This window comes from Drosophila virilis, chromosome X (assembly GCF_030788295.1).
Source record: "Drosophila virilis strain 15010-1051.87 chromosome X, Dvir_AGI_RSII-ME, whole genome shotgun sequence".
In the NCBI taxonomy this organism is placed as follows: domain Eukaryota; kingdom Metazoa; phylum Arthropoda; class Insecta; order Diptera; family Drosophilidae; genus Drosophila; species Drosophila virilis.
In genome coordinates, this window is record NC_091543.1 from 22,393,237 (window position 1) to 22,411,364 (window position 18,128).

Consider the following 18,128-nt stretch of genomic DNA (forward strand, 5'->3'; position numbering starts at 1 on the left):
GTCGTGCGCCATTTCAGCTGTAAGTGTAATCATCGCACGATGAAAGCCGCTTACAATAATTGCCCCGCGTTGTCCGACATTGCGTCCGGCTGCTGCGCCCTTCGTCGCCCGCCTTCCGCCTTGTGTCGCCCAGCCGCCAGCCGCCAGTCGTGGCAGCCATTGAGAGCATCCATTTTGCCTTGGCACTACGTTCGCTACGGTCGCTGCAAATGTAACCGGATCAGGATACGGGGAGCAGGAGCCCTGAACTTTTTTTTTTGATACCGCTTTTGGTTAATTCATTAAAGGCGCTGCACAAAGCGCAACGTTTTGTGTCGATTTCCGAACAACGAGCACAGGTTGCAACCTGCGGCCTGCGGGCTGCGGGCTGCGGACAACACAAAAATCGTAAACGAAATCGCAATCATAAGTAGGTTGTGGGTTAGCACAAAACCCAGTCCATATGCTGCCCGGAATGCAAAAGCAAGAGAAAGCAGCGCCTGGCTGTACGTAAATACGAGGCAGTCATTAGAGAGTTTCCACGTGATTTAATCTCAGCCAGCTACTTGGCATACCTGGCTGAAAGGCGAAAAATGCATAGCAGAACAGCCAATAGAAAGCTAAATAAAGTGTACTTAAGAATGCTTAATCAGCTGCACATTGGCTAACAATAGCTCTAATTAAGTCCAGTTGTGCCTTGCGAAATGCCGCTTAAGTGGACATTTATTTGAAATATCCAATTCCATATCATATTCCTCATTTATTTAACTAGCTTACGCTTCTGCCTCAGCAGAGGCGTTTTCCATAAACGATTAATTATCCATTTTTTTTTTCTGTCTGTCGAGGTAAATTTTTCATAGATGCTTTCAATTAATTTTGCTAATAAGTGAATAAGAAACCAAAATATAAATTACATTTTACGCACAGTGAAAAAACTCTCGAAAATTATTATAGACCTCGTTCTATTGATATAAATGTATATGTTACATCCGCTTCCTTAAGTTAATTCTAGTACGAATGAAATCCGAATGCTTTGTTTTTAAGCCAAGAAATAACTTAAGCGTAAACTTCCTATAAGTTATAAGTACGTAGCAGAGCTAATCGTAGAGCCCCGAACCTAGCCTGGACTAGCTTATGGTCTCTTCATGTCTCCAGATGACTCCCAGCTTGTGAAGCTGTAGCTTCTCATTGTTTCATTTACTCTCCCAATACAGGTCATATGAGTACACGAAATGAAGAATATATTTCTGAATTTTGTATATTTTGCGTGTCACGAGGCATTGTAAGTCACGCGCCCATCTCTCCTGGGAGAAACTTAGAGAAATTTCATCATGCTTTCCTGATTAATTTGATTTTGTGTTGCTTCGCTGGTTGCCAAACTAAAACGTTAATAAATAATTTAATTTATGTAAGTATTTTAAGGGAGGTCCATAAATGTTATTCATGTAGGCAGCACAGCCTGTACCGCTCCACCGCCCACCCCCTTGTTCATCTCATCTCTTCTCCCTGTCCCTGTCGCTTTGCATGAGTTGTTGGTCAGTTGGTGAAGCGAATTCTGGCAACAGGAATCGTGGACAACAATATTTATGCCTTTTGCTTTGTTGGCCTGTCAATGTTGTTGTTTTTGTTGTTGCTCCTGTTGTTGTTCTTGTTGTTATTGTTGCCTAGACGAGGGTCGACATTGCGGCTACGCATTCGGCTTTTATTCATATTGTGTCCCTCGTTTCCAGCAAAAAAAAAAAAAAAAAAAAACAACCAGAATGCTAAAAAAGTAAGTGCAGCTAAATGGTATCGACTAAGAGTTGCCCTCTTTAAGCCATTTCTCTATCCTAGCGACCTTTAGCAAAACGAAATCCTACGGAAACCCCGACTGTTACATACTCACCCATTGGCCGGGCGGGCCCTGCTGTTGTCCGCAGGGTATAAGAAACTTTTGGTCATTTATGTCATTTCATATTTATTAAGCGGTCTCCGCATAATTGGCAACTCTGCCTCTAGCTGACAACATGGAAACCTTCTGCGCCTGACCAGCTCTCTCCTATCGCCCCTCTCGCCCCAAGGCCGCTCTCTGCTTGGCCCAAGTGCAGCGCTTAAAGCCACCGCCAGGGCGCGCTTGGCTGGCACTTAAAAGCCATTGGGCGCACCACACGGTGGCTCCGATGGAGCCACATCGGACATGTTGAGGCTGCAGCATGCAGATCGTAATAAAATTTAAAAGGGGCGTGTTAAGTGGCACATAAAATGATTGCACTTTAAAATAGCCCCCCCCCCCCCCCGCCCCTTAACCACAGCTCTCCTGTAGCTGTTGTTGCTGCTTAAATAAATAAACGCATTAAAACCCGCCGCCAAGCAGCGAAAATGCTATTAATTGAGTTGCCAGCGGTTAATACACTGAGCAAATATTCCTAGCAAGTAGACAAATTCAAGTCAGACTTTTTTATTTAAAGGAAAAAGGGTTCGCTTTCGCTTTTCGCTTTACAAATCGATATTGCATTCGATACCCGATATTATCGATAACGTTCAAGTGCCACCACTAAATCAAAGCAAAGCAAGTTGCTGCAACAATTGATTTCATGACCTCTGCCGCAGAATATTTTTGAATGAACCTTGTGAATGTATATTATTATAAAATGGAAAAACAGTCTGATTAAGGAGAGAAGAACATACGAACGGTAATATATCAATGATATTTATTTAGTCGTATCGATTAATATTGCTTAGCACTGAATTCAAGTGACAATTGTGAATGAATATCAGCTTGTACTAAGATATTATTGAGTACAATTTTGGAAAGTAATAAATAGAATTTAAATATATTCCTCGCGGATATGCAGACGCATACACATACGCATATATACACATATTCACATGCGGTTATTTAATGTCTGCGTATTAAATGTTGAGTCACAGTTTGTTATACAACACTGTTAAATACGTAAAACGTATGCATGTATATGCAGGCATTTTTAATTGACTGATTTATGTTTTGGCTGGCATTTGATATAGCAAAATTAGAGATATGTTTCCTGGCATTAACGATTATTTGGCTGTTTTTCTCAGTGCTGCCGTTGCCTGTCAGCTGCCAAGCAGGCGGTTTATTTGGTTGGATCGGGACAGCTCGGTCTGGGCTGGGTTGGTTCAGTGGTGCTTTGGTGGACACGCATAATGCATATTGCATGGGCATGGCACTTACAAAATATCACGTCATGTGGCAACGGGCGGAAAGGCTCTTATGTGCTTACCCCCCACCTTATGTGCGCCACCTGCTCGTTGCCCCAGCCAGCGCACTTGTGGCAGCTGTCTGGTCTGGTTGCATCATTTTTGGCACACTTGACTTTGACTTTGGCACATCAAAGCCCATTTGGCAAACTGCAGCTGCAACGAGCTGGGGCACAGCTCCAGCACACACTTGTGCCCTGTTTGCGGTTGCCAGTCCCCACCCGTCCCTCTTCCTATCACCCGCCATTGTACTGCCAGCAACTCCGAATGGTGTCTGGCTGCGGTTGCCTCAAAGCACTCGTAGCATTTGCATATTTTATTGTGTTTTAATTAACTAAAATTCTACATTGATTTTGTTTGGCCAGCCAATCGTAGCGAAGTCGAGCCAAGACTTTCACTGCGACCCGTTTGTTGCCCTGCCTGCGGCTAACCAGAGCCACGCATATTGAACGCATTGGGGTCTCCGATTATACACTCTACTCTGTGGCCACTTGTGTCACAGCTGTGTGCGGCAAGTGTTGGCCCATTAGGTTTATGGTCGATATGCTGCTGCCAGCTCGAGCCAGCCAAGCATAACGCATTTTCTGCAGTCAGCTCAAAGAGTCCCTCTCCTTGACCATAGACTAAAGATTTCGTTCCACAAATTCACCGCAATTAAAGTTTGAATGATATGAATATGATTCACTTAATGCCAAACCATGAATCTTAAAGCTTTGAACCAGTCAAGTGAATTTATTTACAACTTACACATACTCCTGGTGCCCACTCGAACTTCTTATGCCTCGGCTTCTCATAGTTCCACACGACGGGAAATGGAAAAGCTTGAATAACTTCGTTATTTATTCTACGGATATTCCTATTCCAACGAATATATGGCCTTAAAAGCGAGCTTTTGTCAATATATATGGGAAGCTATTCATCGGTCGAGATATTCTTAAAGTGTCTTTTAGAGAAACTATCGCAAATTCAAATAAACTTGTTCCGCGTATATTGTGTGAAAATATATTTGTCAATTGTCCGAATTCGCTGCGTTCAGACGAGCAGACTTGCTAGCTGGGCTCGATACACTTGGATCATCTGTCTGATCATGAATATTTATGCATACATATATCTTATAAGGTCGTAAAAGATGCCTGGTGACTGTTGCGTACTGAAATACTACTACAAGGCCATATAATTGTGCCTTGTAAAGCGACATCAAAAGCCCGCTCGAACGTCAGGCTTAAATTTCAGCAATAAATGTTAATTTTTTTAAGAGGGCAGTAGAATGTGTTAGAGCCCGATGCAAGGCAACGAAGTAAGATCTCAGCAGACTTGATTTTAAAAAGTTTTTATTGTTTTTACACTTATCAGAGTGAGGATCGGGCGGTTTAAAGTTTAATAATAGCTTTTGGCTTTAGGTAGCTTAGTTTATATTAATATGTTCATATGGCTTAGACAAGACTAGAATCCATTTCGTTTGGTTGAGCATCTGCATGCGTTCACTAGAGGCATCGATCGACTTGATCTGTTGGTTAGGTCCTTTTCAGCCTAGTTCTTCTTCGCTTCCAAAGGAAGTGACATTTTTTTATTTGAATTTGCAGCTTAGAGATTTCTTGTAGAGCTTTATGGCGAATGCGTAGACGTGCGGTGGCCATAAAAGCGTTTTTTTCTATATTTATTTTAAATGGCAAAAACAATTTCGGTGCTCTTTTAATATTATTAATTTGAGCCAGGAAACGACGGGTAATTTCTTGTATATGCTTCGGTTTTTATATATCCTTTATTAAATTAAAAATGAAAATGAAATGAAAGAGTACAGGCGGAAACGCTTAACAGGTTTTGCCTGTGCCAATTGTTTTTCTTTGAATTTCATTTTAATTTAATTTTATAAGTTATAAATCTCAGTAACTTGCATCTCCAATTCCACTCACATATGATATTTTATAAAGCGGATGAAAGCTAATTAAATGAACGATTTTCCGTTTTTTTCGCATTTTCTGTAAAGAAGAATGTCACCATTTGAATGTTAATAAAAAAAACGTCAAATTGAATTTGACGAAGAGAAAACAACGTTATTCACCAATTTTCCACGCTTGCGAGTGGAATCCCGTGGAATCCAGTGGAAGCATAACGTAGCTACTGTGGAAAAATGTGTATCTATAGAGCGTGGCTCTGTACAGGGTATTTTCTAGTCAACTGCGTGCGACTTAATTATAAATTATAGATTCGTAATTAAATGCATTTTTTTTATTATTATGCCGCGGATTAAAATCATTTTACAAACATTACAAATTGGTTAAAACGCTCTTAAATTCGAATCGCTCGACTGCAGCGAAAAAAGGTTTATTGCAATTAGCGATAATTGTTATTAAATATTATAATTTGTGCGTTGAATTCAAAGCAAGCAATTTTCAGTTTAGTTTAGTTTAGTTTAGTTTATCGGACTGTCATGTTTGATGATCAAATATTTTGTTAGCTTGGCAAAGATACGGCCCAATTGTTGCCACTGTCTGAGGCTATAAATCTGCATTAAAACTTCATTTGCATATTTGCCGAGTGTCTACAAAAGGAGTTGTTGGCCAGGTTGCGGAGAGCGCGTTAGCTTTTTAAACGGGCCTGGTCAGAGACAATAACAATAACAACAACAACAACAACAACAACAGCAACAGCTACATTTGGCCAAGTGAAGGAGATTTTGTGTGTGCTGAAAAATGAAATGTCATTGCTAAGGCCATGGCTAAAAAGTTGTTAGCCACGCTAAGAGCCCTGTCAGTTGCCACTTGTTTCACTTGGCAGCGGGCGGCGGGTATAGCTACATTTCTAGCCGTAGCTGGGGCCAGTTAATTTATCAGCAAATTGTTAAATGCAGCTGACTGCAGCTTTTTGGGCTAGGCCAACAGGCAAACAAACATGGCCAAGAGTTGCGCTTTCATTCTCCGTCGGCCCCGTTCCCGCCGCCGCCGTCCCGGTCTCTGTTCTGCTTGAGCCACAGCTACAGCTGCCGACATTTTGACAAATTAAATATTGACTACGGAGCCAGCCACTTGACTTGAAGTCCGTCCAGCTGGCCGGCTGTTAGCAGTGAGCCAGCTTCTGACAGCAGTCCATCCAATTGGCCCAATCCGAGCAGCTGATAAATGCATTTTGATGGCTTTGGCATAACTTTTGTTTGCTGCCAGCGAACATCTGGGCTTTATAATTCTCAAATGGTTAAAGTGCCACATAAAAGCCGAAGCATCGTTTTACAGCCCGTTCAAGCTGCCCACAAATATCTGCCGCACGTTTTATGTGCTTTGAAAAACCGCAAAATTGTTTTTTTATTTTTTATTTTGTTTGTGTTTTTTTTTTTTTTTTTTTTTGCCCAGTCGCTTGTCATAAATTTAACAGCAAGTAAATATTTGATTTGATTCAGATTCGATATGGTTTTGAATTTGAATACCCTGAGGCCAGCTCCCAGTGGGCATCATCAGTTGATTAAATGCCGCTTTTCCGCATTTTGGCTTGCTGCATTTTTCCATTGGGTCCTTTCATCACTTGAGGGCCAACGCTGCGGGGTGAGGGTAGCAAATTTGATCACATTCAATCACAATTGAATCATTCAAGATGTCAGTTAAATAAATGTGCCACAAGCTCGCAAGAGAACGTTCGCTGTTGAACGCTGTTGTTGAATATTTTCAAATGTTCCTGTCAGAGATCTTGTTAGTTGTTAACACTTGCATTCAGCTTCTCAGCTAAATGTCGCTAACTGACAAGTTGACGGTTCGATTTGACAGAAGGCTTGCCGCCCAACACACTTAACTCTAATGAACAAACTTTTCTATACTTTACAAACAATGTGGAAGCAATACCAATATTTGTTTGAAATGAATCTGTTTACCATCTGCGACAATTTCAAACCCAGTTCGGGCGCATATTCAAAGTCGTTTCTAGCCCTGATAAGAAATTGAGCAAACAGCCAGAGAAATAACACAAAAAAAAAAAAACACTAGAAAGTGCAATGGCAAACAAAAAAAGAAGTGGAAATCAAACAGGTATATCTTTGACTTCTTTCTAACTACAGTGAACAAAAATAGTTCACATAACAAGCACAACTGCAGTAGTACAAGAATTTAAGCATTTCTGTATACCCTGTACCCAATGAAGTTGACTAAAAAGGCAACTTAACGCCCAGCTTGATAGGTATTTAGCGCACACAGATCAATGGGATTACATCAAATCCTCAAATTACAATAGGTCGGGAGTGTTCGACTGGGAGATACCCTGAACGATCTTCTACCAAATGCGTGGGGTAGTGCTAAAGATACTCGAATGTGTAATTACAATTTTAGAAGTTACATCACAAATCGCATGACTCTGGCTTTTAAAACCCAGGAAATTTTCTCAATAAACAGGATATCAATAACGATTCATATCGAGAATAAATGTTCAACATTTTCTCTAGATCCTTGAGGACAGACACTCAAACGAACGGACGGACGGTCAGAGAGACGGACATATCTAGATCGACTCGACTATATATTTGTTATGGGGTCAGACATGCCTCTTTCTGTCTGTTACGTACATTCGCACAAAAACCACGATTCTCTTTTCGGTGCAGTAAGAGATTTCGGTATCGTACACAATTCAGTAAAATGCGGAAAATAAACACAAAAGTTATTTCTGAAACACCTTTTCCATAGAGTAACATGTTCATAGAGACAGAAATTCGATATTTATGCACGTGTATCGATTGAATCGACTTCAATTCCAATTAGAAAAACTTAATTTAATGTGGCTTGGGCGCAATTTAAGACTGCGTTCCTTTAATTATCACAACTTCTCACGCGTTCAACCAGCCGCTTTCCCCTCGCCTTTGCCCCTGCTGTGCTCCCATCGAGTGCTCAGCTATATTCTGGGGCTGGGGGGGAGCGGTGAGCTTAGGCATGTGGCATATGATTATAATTTTGGGATCTCGTGTGCACATGGCTGGCATATTAACATGAGTGTCGCCTAATTCCTTAGCAACCTGCGCCTCTCGTCACAGCGCACTAATGTGTGTGTGTGTGTGTGTGTGTGTGTGTGTGTGTGTGTGTGTGTGTGTGTGCAGGCAAATGAGCATAAAACAAAGTTTATGTGCAACTTTTTGATTACAAATGCAAATTACAACGTCGACGCTGACGCTGACGTTGACGCCGACAGCAGCAGCTCATGCCGCAAGTGCTGCTTGAGAACTAAGCAGAAATTAAAGGGAGAGACAGAGCTTGCATGACTAGCAGTTACTCTGTACACAATAAAACGAACTAACTAATTTGTAGAGCCCGAAGAGCCTTCCACTCCAGAGTCTGATGGGGACTCTGAAGCAGGCAGGGGCAGCTCCAAGTGTTCGAGCCTAAATCAAATGCTAGAGTATCTAGAAGTCGTTTATGAATATTTGTATGCAGTTCGATTTAATATTCGCTTAACATTTGCACACATTTGCTTGACATTATGACACCCTTTTTTTTGAGACGCACTTAATGGGTACAGGGTATAAGAAAACTTTTTGAAATTGCAGCAAAATTGCGCCAATGTTTGTTTGTTTGTTTGTTTGCTACTTACTAGTGTGTGTGCGTGTGTGTTTGTGTGTGTGTGTGTGTGTGTGTTTGTGTGTGTGTGTGTGTGTGTTTCGTATTTTCGTCTTTGTCGTCGGCCATTAAGTTGTGCGCTGTTTTGGCAGCAAGTTGACAAAACATTTCATTTGCAGCCAAAAAATGCGTAATCATGATAGAAAGCGAAAGAGAGAGCGAGAGAGAGAGAGAGAGAGCGAGAGAGAGACTGGAAGAGAGAGAGCAAAAGTCAGCCATGTTTAACCTCGTGAGAGGGCTGCAATATCGAGGCCTTAGGCTCAATTTAAACTCACAGAGACGTAGTCAAGGGGGGGTCAAAAGAAGGTGACAAGCTGCACCCGAGTAAGTTTTCCGCTACAATTGAGCTCCTTAATTAACGCTCATTTGCATTAATTCTGGAAATTTGCACAATTTAAATTGAAATTCGTCACGCGAAATACTTGTGTGTACTCGTAAAATCCGCTTAGAAAATAAATATATTTAAACAAGGCCGATCCGTATCCGTATCGTTGTTTCCCATTTATTGACAATTCTTTTTGACAAATTATTTTCTGTGTGTGTAAATATTAGGCAACAAGCTATAAATACTAAAAATTACTCAGCTCACTTCGTGACTTCGCCTTGTCAGTTCTATGAAACTTAAACTGTTTGGGAATTACAAACGTCAGGCATGGAAATTAGTAAAGCTTGTCAAGAACTTTTTAAGTCAGGTCGCTTTGGCAGCTAACTTTAACTAATTTAATATTCAACTAGGCCTGAGCTTAAAGCGTAAACTTAATTATTATTTTACATTTAAATGGACAATTTGAAACTCATTTATTTAAACTGCTGCTAATAGGATCTGATGGGACCGGTGCACAATTTTCATTTTGTTATTTTATTTTTTATTACTGTCGCTCATAAATTGGCGACAACAGCAGCAACAGACAGACAGCGACATTTACAAAAAACAACAACATTGAACGCATAATCAGCCCTGACATTTAACATCCGGTTGAAATTGTTCAACGCATTTCCCGTTTTGGGAAAACGCAAAACGTGCAGTCAGTGTCAGAGTCGGAGTCGGAGGCGGAGACTGCTCGACCTGCAATTAAACGCTTATCGAAAAGTTTGGACACTGACAAACAGAGGGACACAAAAAGACTAAGACAGGTAAAAGACCGAGGCGAAGTAAGGCAGAGGTAAATGTAAAAGGGGCCGACAATGGAGGCCAAACAATGAGCTGGCGCTGGCTGCCTGCAATTAATTGGGGTTATGGCCGCACACCTCCTGGCCAAGCTGCGTGGCAAAAGTTTTTTGCCAGGCAAAAAGTTGAAATAATGTGTTCACCCAGCCAGTTCAGACAGCTGCACCCGCCCCCCTTTACCCATTGGCTGCATTCGGGGACTAGCTGCACAGACAGCTTAAGGAATTAATTAGGCTCCCATCAAGGGTGCAGCTAGAAAACAAAAAAAAAAAAAGAATAGCAGCGCAAACAGGTGCAAAAAACAAAAAAAAAAAAAAAACATGAAACGGCGACGCAAACAAATCGAGTCGTTCGCATTAAAATTAATTGCTGTTATCTGGCGTATGGGAAAAAGCCGAGAGAGCGGGAAAAAAAATACAGAAAAAATGTGACATCGTTAAAATTGAGTAATGATGTTGATTCGTCGATGACAATTAAAAGTGCGCAAATAAGGAAAGAAAAAAAAAGACATATTCACACAACATTTCATACAATGCTCCATTGTCGACCGACCGTGACAGGACTCGAACCTGCAATCTTCGGATCCGAAGTCCGACGCCTTATCCATTAGGCCACACGGTCACATGTGAGGCACTGCGCCAAAAGCTCTAAACGAGCTACGCCGAGGTACGATGACGCAACGCCGTTGACGTGGCCGGGGCCAATGGCACAAGTATAAATAGCAGCGGGAATGAGAATGAGAATGCGAATGAGCATGGGGAGCGGTAACTGGAGATTGGGGAATAGGAAGTGGAAGTGTGTGCAAAACAAAGCGCTGCGCTAATTAAGCGACGCTCTAATGAACAGACATACCCCTCGCCACAGCGCGCAAAACGACCGCCGCTCCTAAAAAAAAATATGGGCAGGTACACATGTGTGCGTGTAAGTATATTAACACACACACACACATTTGTGCTGGCCCAACACAATGGAAAGACACGTCGCATATGCAGGCTCTCTGCGGACACAATGAAACATAAAAGCAAAAAAAAAAAAAATACCTGCTGCTGCTCAAATGAGAATGTCAAGGAAATGTGCAAAATGAATTGTAAACTCGTATGCCCGCTCCCACCCGCCGCCAACGCCCCGACTTAAGCATTCATTGTGCTTCCTATTGTTCCTGCCGGCACAGCTCCAACAACAGCCACAAGAACATTTTGCGACAAACACACTTTCGTTATAGTTCTTCCGGTGCCCGTTGTTATCTTAAGACTGTGTTAATTAGTAAAAAGCTAACAAAGCTTTCGTATTTCGGTTCGCCCTGTGACAAGAGCTTTGCTTTCGTTTCGATCACGTCGCTTGTTCAGTGCTTGTCAAACTGTTTATAGATTGAACGTTTGTCACTGCTGCTGCCGGCTAGAGTATCTATGCTTTTACGCCAGCCCCTCCCAAGGCGGCCCATTAGCTCAGCTGGTTAGAGCGTCGTGCTAATAACGCGAAGGTCGCGGGTTCGATCCCCCCATGGGCCATTAGTTTTTTTCATTTTTAAAAATTATATATATTACGGCATTGAGTTGCTTTTCATTACTGTACACTCATATTTGAGGCATATGTACATATATATATTTTCATATTATTTCTTTAAGTAAAGCAGCGATTTATGAGCATACATATGTATTTATGTTAAAATGCCATTTAGCTGAAAGTCGCAAGCCATTTATGGCCGTCTCTTTATGCCTTTTTGGCGGCAGTTTTGCCAGCTCCCACTCCCCGATGGAGCGGAGCGGGGCGGGTGGCTCAACAACCAGACCAAATGACGTTGATAAGTTGCGCAATTATTGCGCTTCGCTGGCAATGCTGCCTTGGCATTCGATTTTCCACAATTGAATTCAATTTCATTCACAATAAAATTCGTCTGCAGCATCATTATTACCTTCATTATCATTGGCAGCATCATCATCATCATCGTCATCATCATCATGGAACGGTTGGCAAAGAGCCGTAGTCGTAGTTCGGCGGGCTCTTCGTACATTTGACTCAATCTTCATCTCGATTCAATTCATTCGATTCATAGCTAACAATTTGCAGGGCGCCAACGCCGCAGCTGAAAACAACATGAGCATATGCACATACATACACATATGCACATATATATTTATATTTGTATTTTCTATGCCTCCCGTAGCAGGGGAGCTGGAAAGGTATAAGCATTTTTTTTTCGGGAGGTCATAGGTCGCTGTCTGTGCCTTGTAAATGTTTTCATTCTCGAAGATATTTCAAGCCACTTTTTGGCAGACATTCAAAAAAAAACAAGAAAAAAAAGAGGAAAAACAGACGAAAAACACGATAATGTGCATCAAATGAGCTGTGCGCACATTTCGCAGGCGTCGCATTGGCTATTGAACTATATTAGCCTTGTACGAGCTGAATGTGGGCCCGTTAAACGTGGCCAGAACTTGGGCTCAATTGTGGCCAGTTTTACCAGCAGCAAACCAGTCACGGGCTAAGTTTCGACTTGAGCAAAGCAGTTTATCAAAAGCTAAACTAGGCACGCACATGCAGACCCAACGACCTCAACAACAACAACAACAACAGTCCTAATAAAAAAGGAATACCAAATGAGTCGCTGACTGTGCAGATACCCTGCATATTAACATTAACTCAACTGGAGGTGCTCAATCTTGAACTATTTGGGAATTTTATTGCGTATACGCTTATTTTATGGGTAAATTATATATTTTGTTTCAATTCAAAAGCGCCTTCGTGCTCGCATCTCAGTTTTGTTTCTTGATCAAAGAAACAAAGAAATGCTTATAATTATACAAAAATACATCAGAATATGAGAACGCGCTGGGGACTCATTGCAGCAGTCGCTAATTCGAACTAAGAAGTTTTATTATTTTAAATTAAAGTTGGAAAATGTAACACACTTTCTTACTTGGATGAGTGCGAGACGTGAAAGAAGTGTTTCCCCGCGCGAACTGTTCGAGCTCCATCATGTTCGCATTCCCGCATGGAACCCAAAGAACCCAAACTTCAAGCTTCAAACTTGAGCAACAAGTCTCTGCTGTACGAAACTACTTGAATGCTAGATTATATAGAAACATAGTTAATGTCCTTATTTCGTGGAGAGTGGGTTTTCGGCTTCCCATTGCGGCGACCTACAACGACAGCAGCTGTGAGGCGCGTCTCTCTGCTCAGGCTTCACCCTGTCGATCTGCCCAACTAAATAAGCACAAACTGGGCCAACTTCTTGACGATTGGCTGGCCAAATCTTGGAATCTTGTTTGCAGTTTTTTCACTTCATCTCTGATTTGCGATCTGTGGCATGTGCTGCCTTCGCTGACATATGCCCCAACATTTGCAGGGCATTAAACTAGTTACAAGGCACACACACACACACACACATCTTTCTGGATGGTCGTGCATGTTTCATGTCCACTTAACTTGGAAAAATCCTATTGCCCAGGGTCCGGCAACCGCTGTACGCCGCCCTTTCCACGTTACACTTCAGCCTTTGTCAACGTGGCCGTACTTGTGAGTTTTTGCTGCTGCTGCTGTTGCTGTTGCTGTTGCTGGCTGAATTACCCCTAAATTATGGTAATTTATTTTGCCCCAAAGAGCGATCCAGCAAGACGACATCCAATGTCCAATGTCCAATGGCAACCGGCGTCATTGTTGTTATCGCAATGCCAGCCACAGTCGCTGCCCACCGCCCACCGCCCACTTTCAATCCCCATCCCGCTCCATTCGCATGTGTCTTGGCATTTAAAATGTATGCGATTTGGGGTAGAGAGTCCAGTTATGAAGTGGTTCCGCTTCTCCTGGGAACGAGGCGTCCGATTGTCTGCCTGCCTTTGACGCCTCGTCAGCGCCTTGATTTATGTGTGGCCGCACTCGATGAATGGCCGCAAAATAGACCAAAAAAAAAAAACATGCAGAGCTTGCCACAACCCCCCCACCCCCCACCCGGGCCGTTGGCGCTGGGAGTCAAAATGCCGCGGGGCCAATTAAAAAACACAAAAAATTACGTGGCTCACGAATCAAATGCAAATTGTCCCATCGGCTCCGAGGTGGCAGACAAATGCACTTACTAACTGGGATTAACATGTTAGAGCCTCGCGGGGCTCATTAGCGAACTGCTTGCCCCGCTCTAGGCCCCTCTGACTCTGACTCTAACGACTGACTGAACTGTGGCCCCATATGAACCTCTCTCTTTCTAACTCTGAGAGCGTGTGTGTGTGTGTGTGTGTGTGTGTGTGTGTGTGTGGAGGCGCTTAGTGTGCCATCAAACAACAAATTAACAAACGCACTGAAGCCATTAGCAAAGCTGCATTAGGGCGCCCGCTTTGGGCCAACAAGTATGAGAGCTGGCCAAATGGGTCTTCAGCTATAAGGATTATAAAGTTAATATAAAGCGCGGGGGAAGAGCTATCTTCAGCATGTCGAAGATGTATGAGAATAGTGAAGCTCGTAAATGCCTCGTAAAATAACCTAATAAACGAAAAAGTTATTCATGCAAGAACCCACTTTTGGACCAATTATTCCCGCACAGACTCGCCTCTTAATGCTGATCTAGAGTATATGGGATTCTTAACGTACGAGAGAGAGAGAAAGAGAGATAGCTTGTTTGCCAGCCCTGGTATTTATCTCGTTCTGTTTGAGTAGATTTCCAGGTTTTAAGCAATTATTGCTGAAATCTTGATTTATGTCAAAGCTTGAAAATATGCAACACACCAAAACCAAAATCCGTGAAAATGGAACTGGGCTTACGAGTTGCTTCAAACTGTGAACTGTGCACACAATCAAATCAATTTTCTTAGTTTGCAGCCCTGATTAAATACGCAATTTGTGTTCAAATCAATTTTCAACGATTAAGTTGAAAAACAAAAAAAAAAAGAAAGAAAGAAACGAGTCGCCAGCAAATTAATTCGATTAACACATTATGCTTGGTTCAAAAGCAACTAGTTTGTGGCTTGTCTTTGTTGGCGGCTAACAGAAAACCAGCATAGAAATCAACTACAGTGGACACCCGACCTCAAAGCCACACACTCACACACACCCACACACACTCACACACACACACACACCCATCTGTGCAAACATACACTTATGGAATGCATTCGCTGTGCCCCTGACAAGAGTGATCCTTAACCTGCATCCAGCATCCCTTAGCAGTTACCGACTCTGGGTAACGGGTAACGGGTAACGGGTACCGGGTAGCAGCTACCCGCTTACGACTCATTTGCGCTTGGTGTCCGTAAAGCAATTATGACCCAATTGGTTTGGCTTTGGTTTGGATGAAAATCTCATCCAGTTCCACTCCGCCGACCACACTGGGCTCCACGTTTATCGTGTGCTCATCGTAGTTCGCCGCTTGTGTGTTTAACCTCATTTGCTTGCTACACAACAAATCATATGTACACTGAGCGAAAATTCAAGTCAGTTGGGTACATTAGATAAATGCTAAAAAGCATAATAAAAAAATCACAGTGCAAAAGTATTTGCGAGGAAGTAAATTATTTCAATATTTATTTTAATTAAGATTATACTTTGAATTAATTTTTCAGTTATTTTTGTAACTTGAATACGACTTCTGATATTAAAGGTAGGATAAACGAAGAGGTTTTCATATAACAACTCTTCAACTTTTCATTTTGGTTTACAGAAACTTCGAATCATATACTGTTTGATAAGTGAAAACGGGTATATTGGTTACTCCAAATGTAAACTGACTTAGATAACTTCTTCGAATTAGAGTTTTCTTGTGACAACGCCCTGAAGTAGTCCAAGCACAAGCCCGGGTAGGGTATTCAATTTCGGCTCTCCAAAGTTAGGCCTGTATACAGAGTATTGCACAGTCGAACGCATACGACATTAATTGATTTATTTTAACTTTGAATTGCAAATACAATAATTTGCCTCTTAGTTTAGGGAGTTTTCCTTATGGAATTTGCATTGCTTGCAGTGAACATTTACACATGCATTTGCATGCATGTGCATGTCGTATAAACATGTATGTGTGCATGTATGCATGTTTGTGCATGCATGTATATGAAAGTGCATCAAATTGTCTATGTCCATGTCTGTGTGTGTGTGAGTGTGTATGTGTGTGTGTGTGTGTGTGTGTGTGTGTGTGTGTGTGTGTGTGTGTGTGTGTGTGTGTGTGTGTGTGTGTGTGTGTGTGTTGGCCAAGCTCGTGCCCAGTTATCAAGGCACATACAGACGCACATGCACACCAAATTATCACTTGCAAATGCAATTGCAGCTGGCAATTGGCGCAGACAAAGCACACACAAGCCAGGTAAACGGGCACAACAAACACACACTCACACACACACACTGACTTCAAGATGCACGCACAGGTGGGTGCAAGAATCGCATATGCTGCAACTTTGACTCGTGCCACACATGCTTACAACTTTTCCTCCAAAACATGTCATATGCGCTCTCTCTCTCTCTCTCCCTCCCACTCGCTGCTCTACTGTTTTGTGTGCTTAATTTTTGCACGTCTCGACGTCTCGCCGTACGCCATTTTGTTTACAGCATTTGGCATTTGCCATTTGCACTGCATACTTTTTGTGCGTTCATTTAATTGCAACGGTAACGACGCAGGCAAATGAATGAATGGGGGCCACAGATGCAGAAGAAGAGGCGCAAGAATCGAGCGAAGAAGCGACCGACACCAAATACTGAGAGTAAGCTTGCGCGCTCTCTCTCTCTCTCTCTCTCTCGCTCTCTCGCTTTTGGATGTATGAATGCAAATTTTAAACCAAATTTTGTTGCTCTTTGCTTGTCTGTCTGTCTCTTTCGCTCTGCTCCTGTTGTCTTGTGCGTGTGCATTTCAATTTGTTTGCCTTTACTGTTGCCTCATCATTATCATCATTTCACTTTTGCACAAATTTAATTTCGCTTTTGATCTGCGACTTGCCGCATTTTGTTGCCCTTTAAATAAGTTCTTAATCAGCGACAGGCTGTCAGCAGCAGCAGCAGCAGCAGCAGCAACAGGAGCAGCGACTGCTGCCTCACAAAGCGATTTCCCGCTGTGCGCCTGGCCTATAAAAACCACAAGCTATTCGTATGTGGAACCCCTGGCTAAATGGAGCACGCGTTTCAATTATAAATGCATTTCCATTGTGCATTATGCAATTGCCAGCTGGCCAACTGAGTTAACTGCCGTGCTACTGAAAAAGTGCATCCCAATGCGGTGTCCCAAAGAGAACTTGCATTTTATTGTGCTCACTTCTCTTATTGCACACTGGGAAAAAATATGTTTGCTATAAATAAAATAAAAATTAACTAGAATAAATATAAATGTAAAATTGAGATATCTATTACAATATATCTATATATATACCCTGTCCAAATCAAGGTCTCTATGTATACCCTACTTGTCATGTTGTAGTCACAATCGCTAGATTGTCAGATACTTGGGAAAAGATACTTAAGAAAAACTAGCAAAATTAATTGATTTATTATTGGTTCGATGACATCAAGAACTAATTTCCCGGAAAACACAAACAACAAAACTAAACAATAGATTTATTGTAAATAAAATAAAATGAATGAAGAAAATCGGAAGAGAGACCCAATCTGAAAGGGGAACATTAAACTTGCGAATTCCTATTGAGAGAATTGATTTCAGATCTTCCTTTTGTCTTTAGATATGTTCAGACATGGGTATATATATATATATATATATATATGAATATGCATATTCGAACGTCAGCTCTTTCTCTCTCTCTCTCTTGCTTTAGTTCTCTCCACGTTTTCTCTTTCCTTTGGCCAACTAATACTAATGCCAATTGTTTTGCGGCTCACTTTCCATTCCTGCGTAGCCTACTTTCAGGCTGTTGTTTGTTGCTGCTGCTTTTGCATGTTGCAAGTTGCATTCGCTTTGCGTTTTTAATGAGCGAAGCCTTTTTTATTTTTGAATTTTTTTTTTCGCCATTGTTTACTGCTTGGCCTTGTGCCTATTGAGACCCTCGCACACTGGTTCACATACCGACAAAACATGCTGAATTAGGAAGCTTGAAATGGTGAAGGTGCTCTTATAAATGATAGGGCAGAATAAAATACAAAAAAAGACAAATTGCAACTGAGCAAAAAGTTTAATTGAATTAAAAAGAATTTATTAAAAATAAATTATTTATAAAGTATATTAATAAGCAGTGGCAAATTCTGAAACCGAAATGTTC

General features: G+C 41.7%; 1 protein-coding gene and 2 non-coding genes across 6 annotated transcripts in view; 2 read left to right on the forward strand and 1 right to left on the reverse strand.

Annotated features, from left to right (window-relative positions):
* Positions 1-18,128, forward strand: part of Mnr (Membrane-bound Notch regulator) — a 93,680-nt gene that overhangs the window by 54,592 nt on the left and 20,960 nt on the right. The window lies entirely within an intron of this gene.
* On the reverse strand, positions 10,500-10,572 carry TRNAR-UCG (transfer RNA arginine (anticodon UCG)). The gene has a single exon. It is a non-coding gene; the product is annotated as a tRNA-Arg (tRNA).
* TRNAI-AAU (transfer RNA isoleucine (anticodon AAU)) lies at positions 11,386-11,459 on the forward strand. The gene has a single exon. It is a non-coding gene; the product is annotated as a tRNA-Ile (tRNA).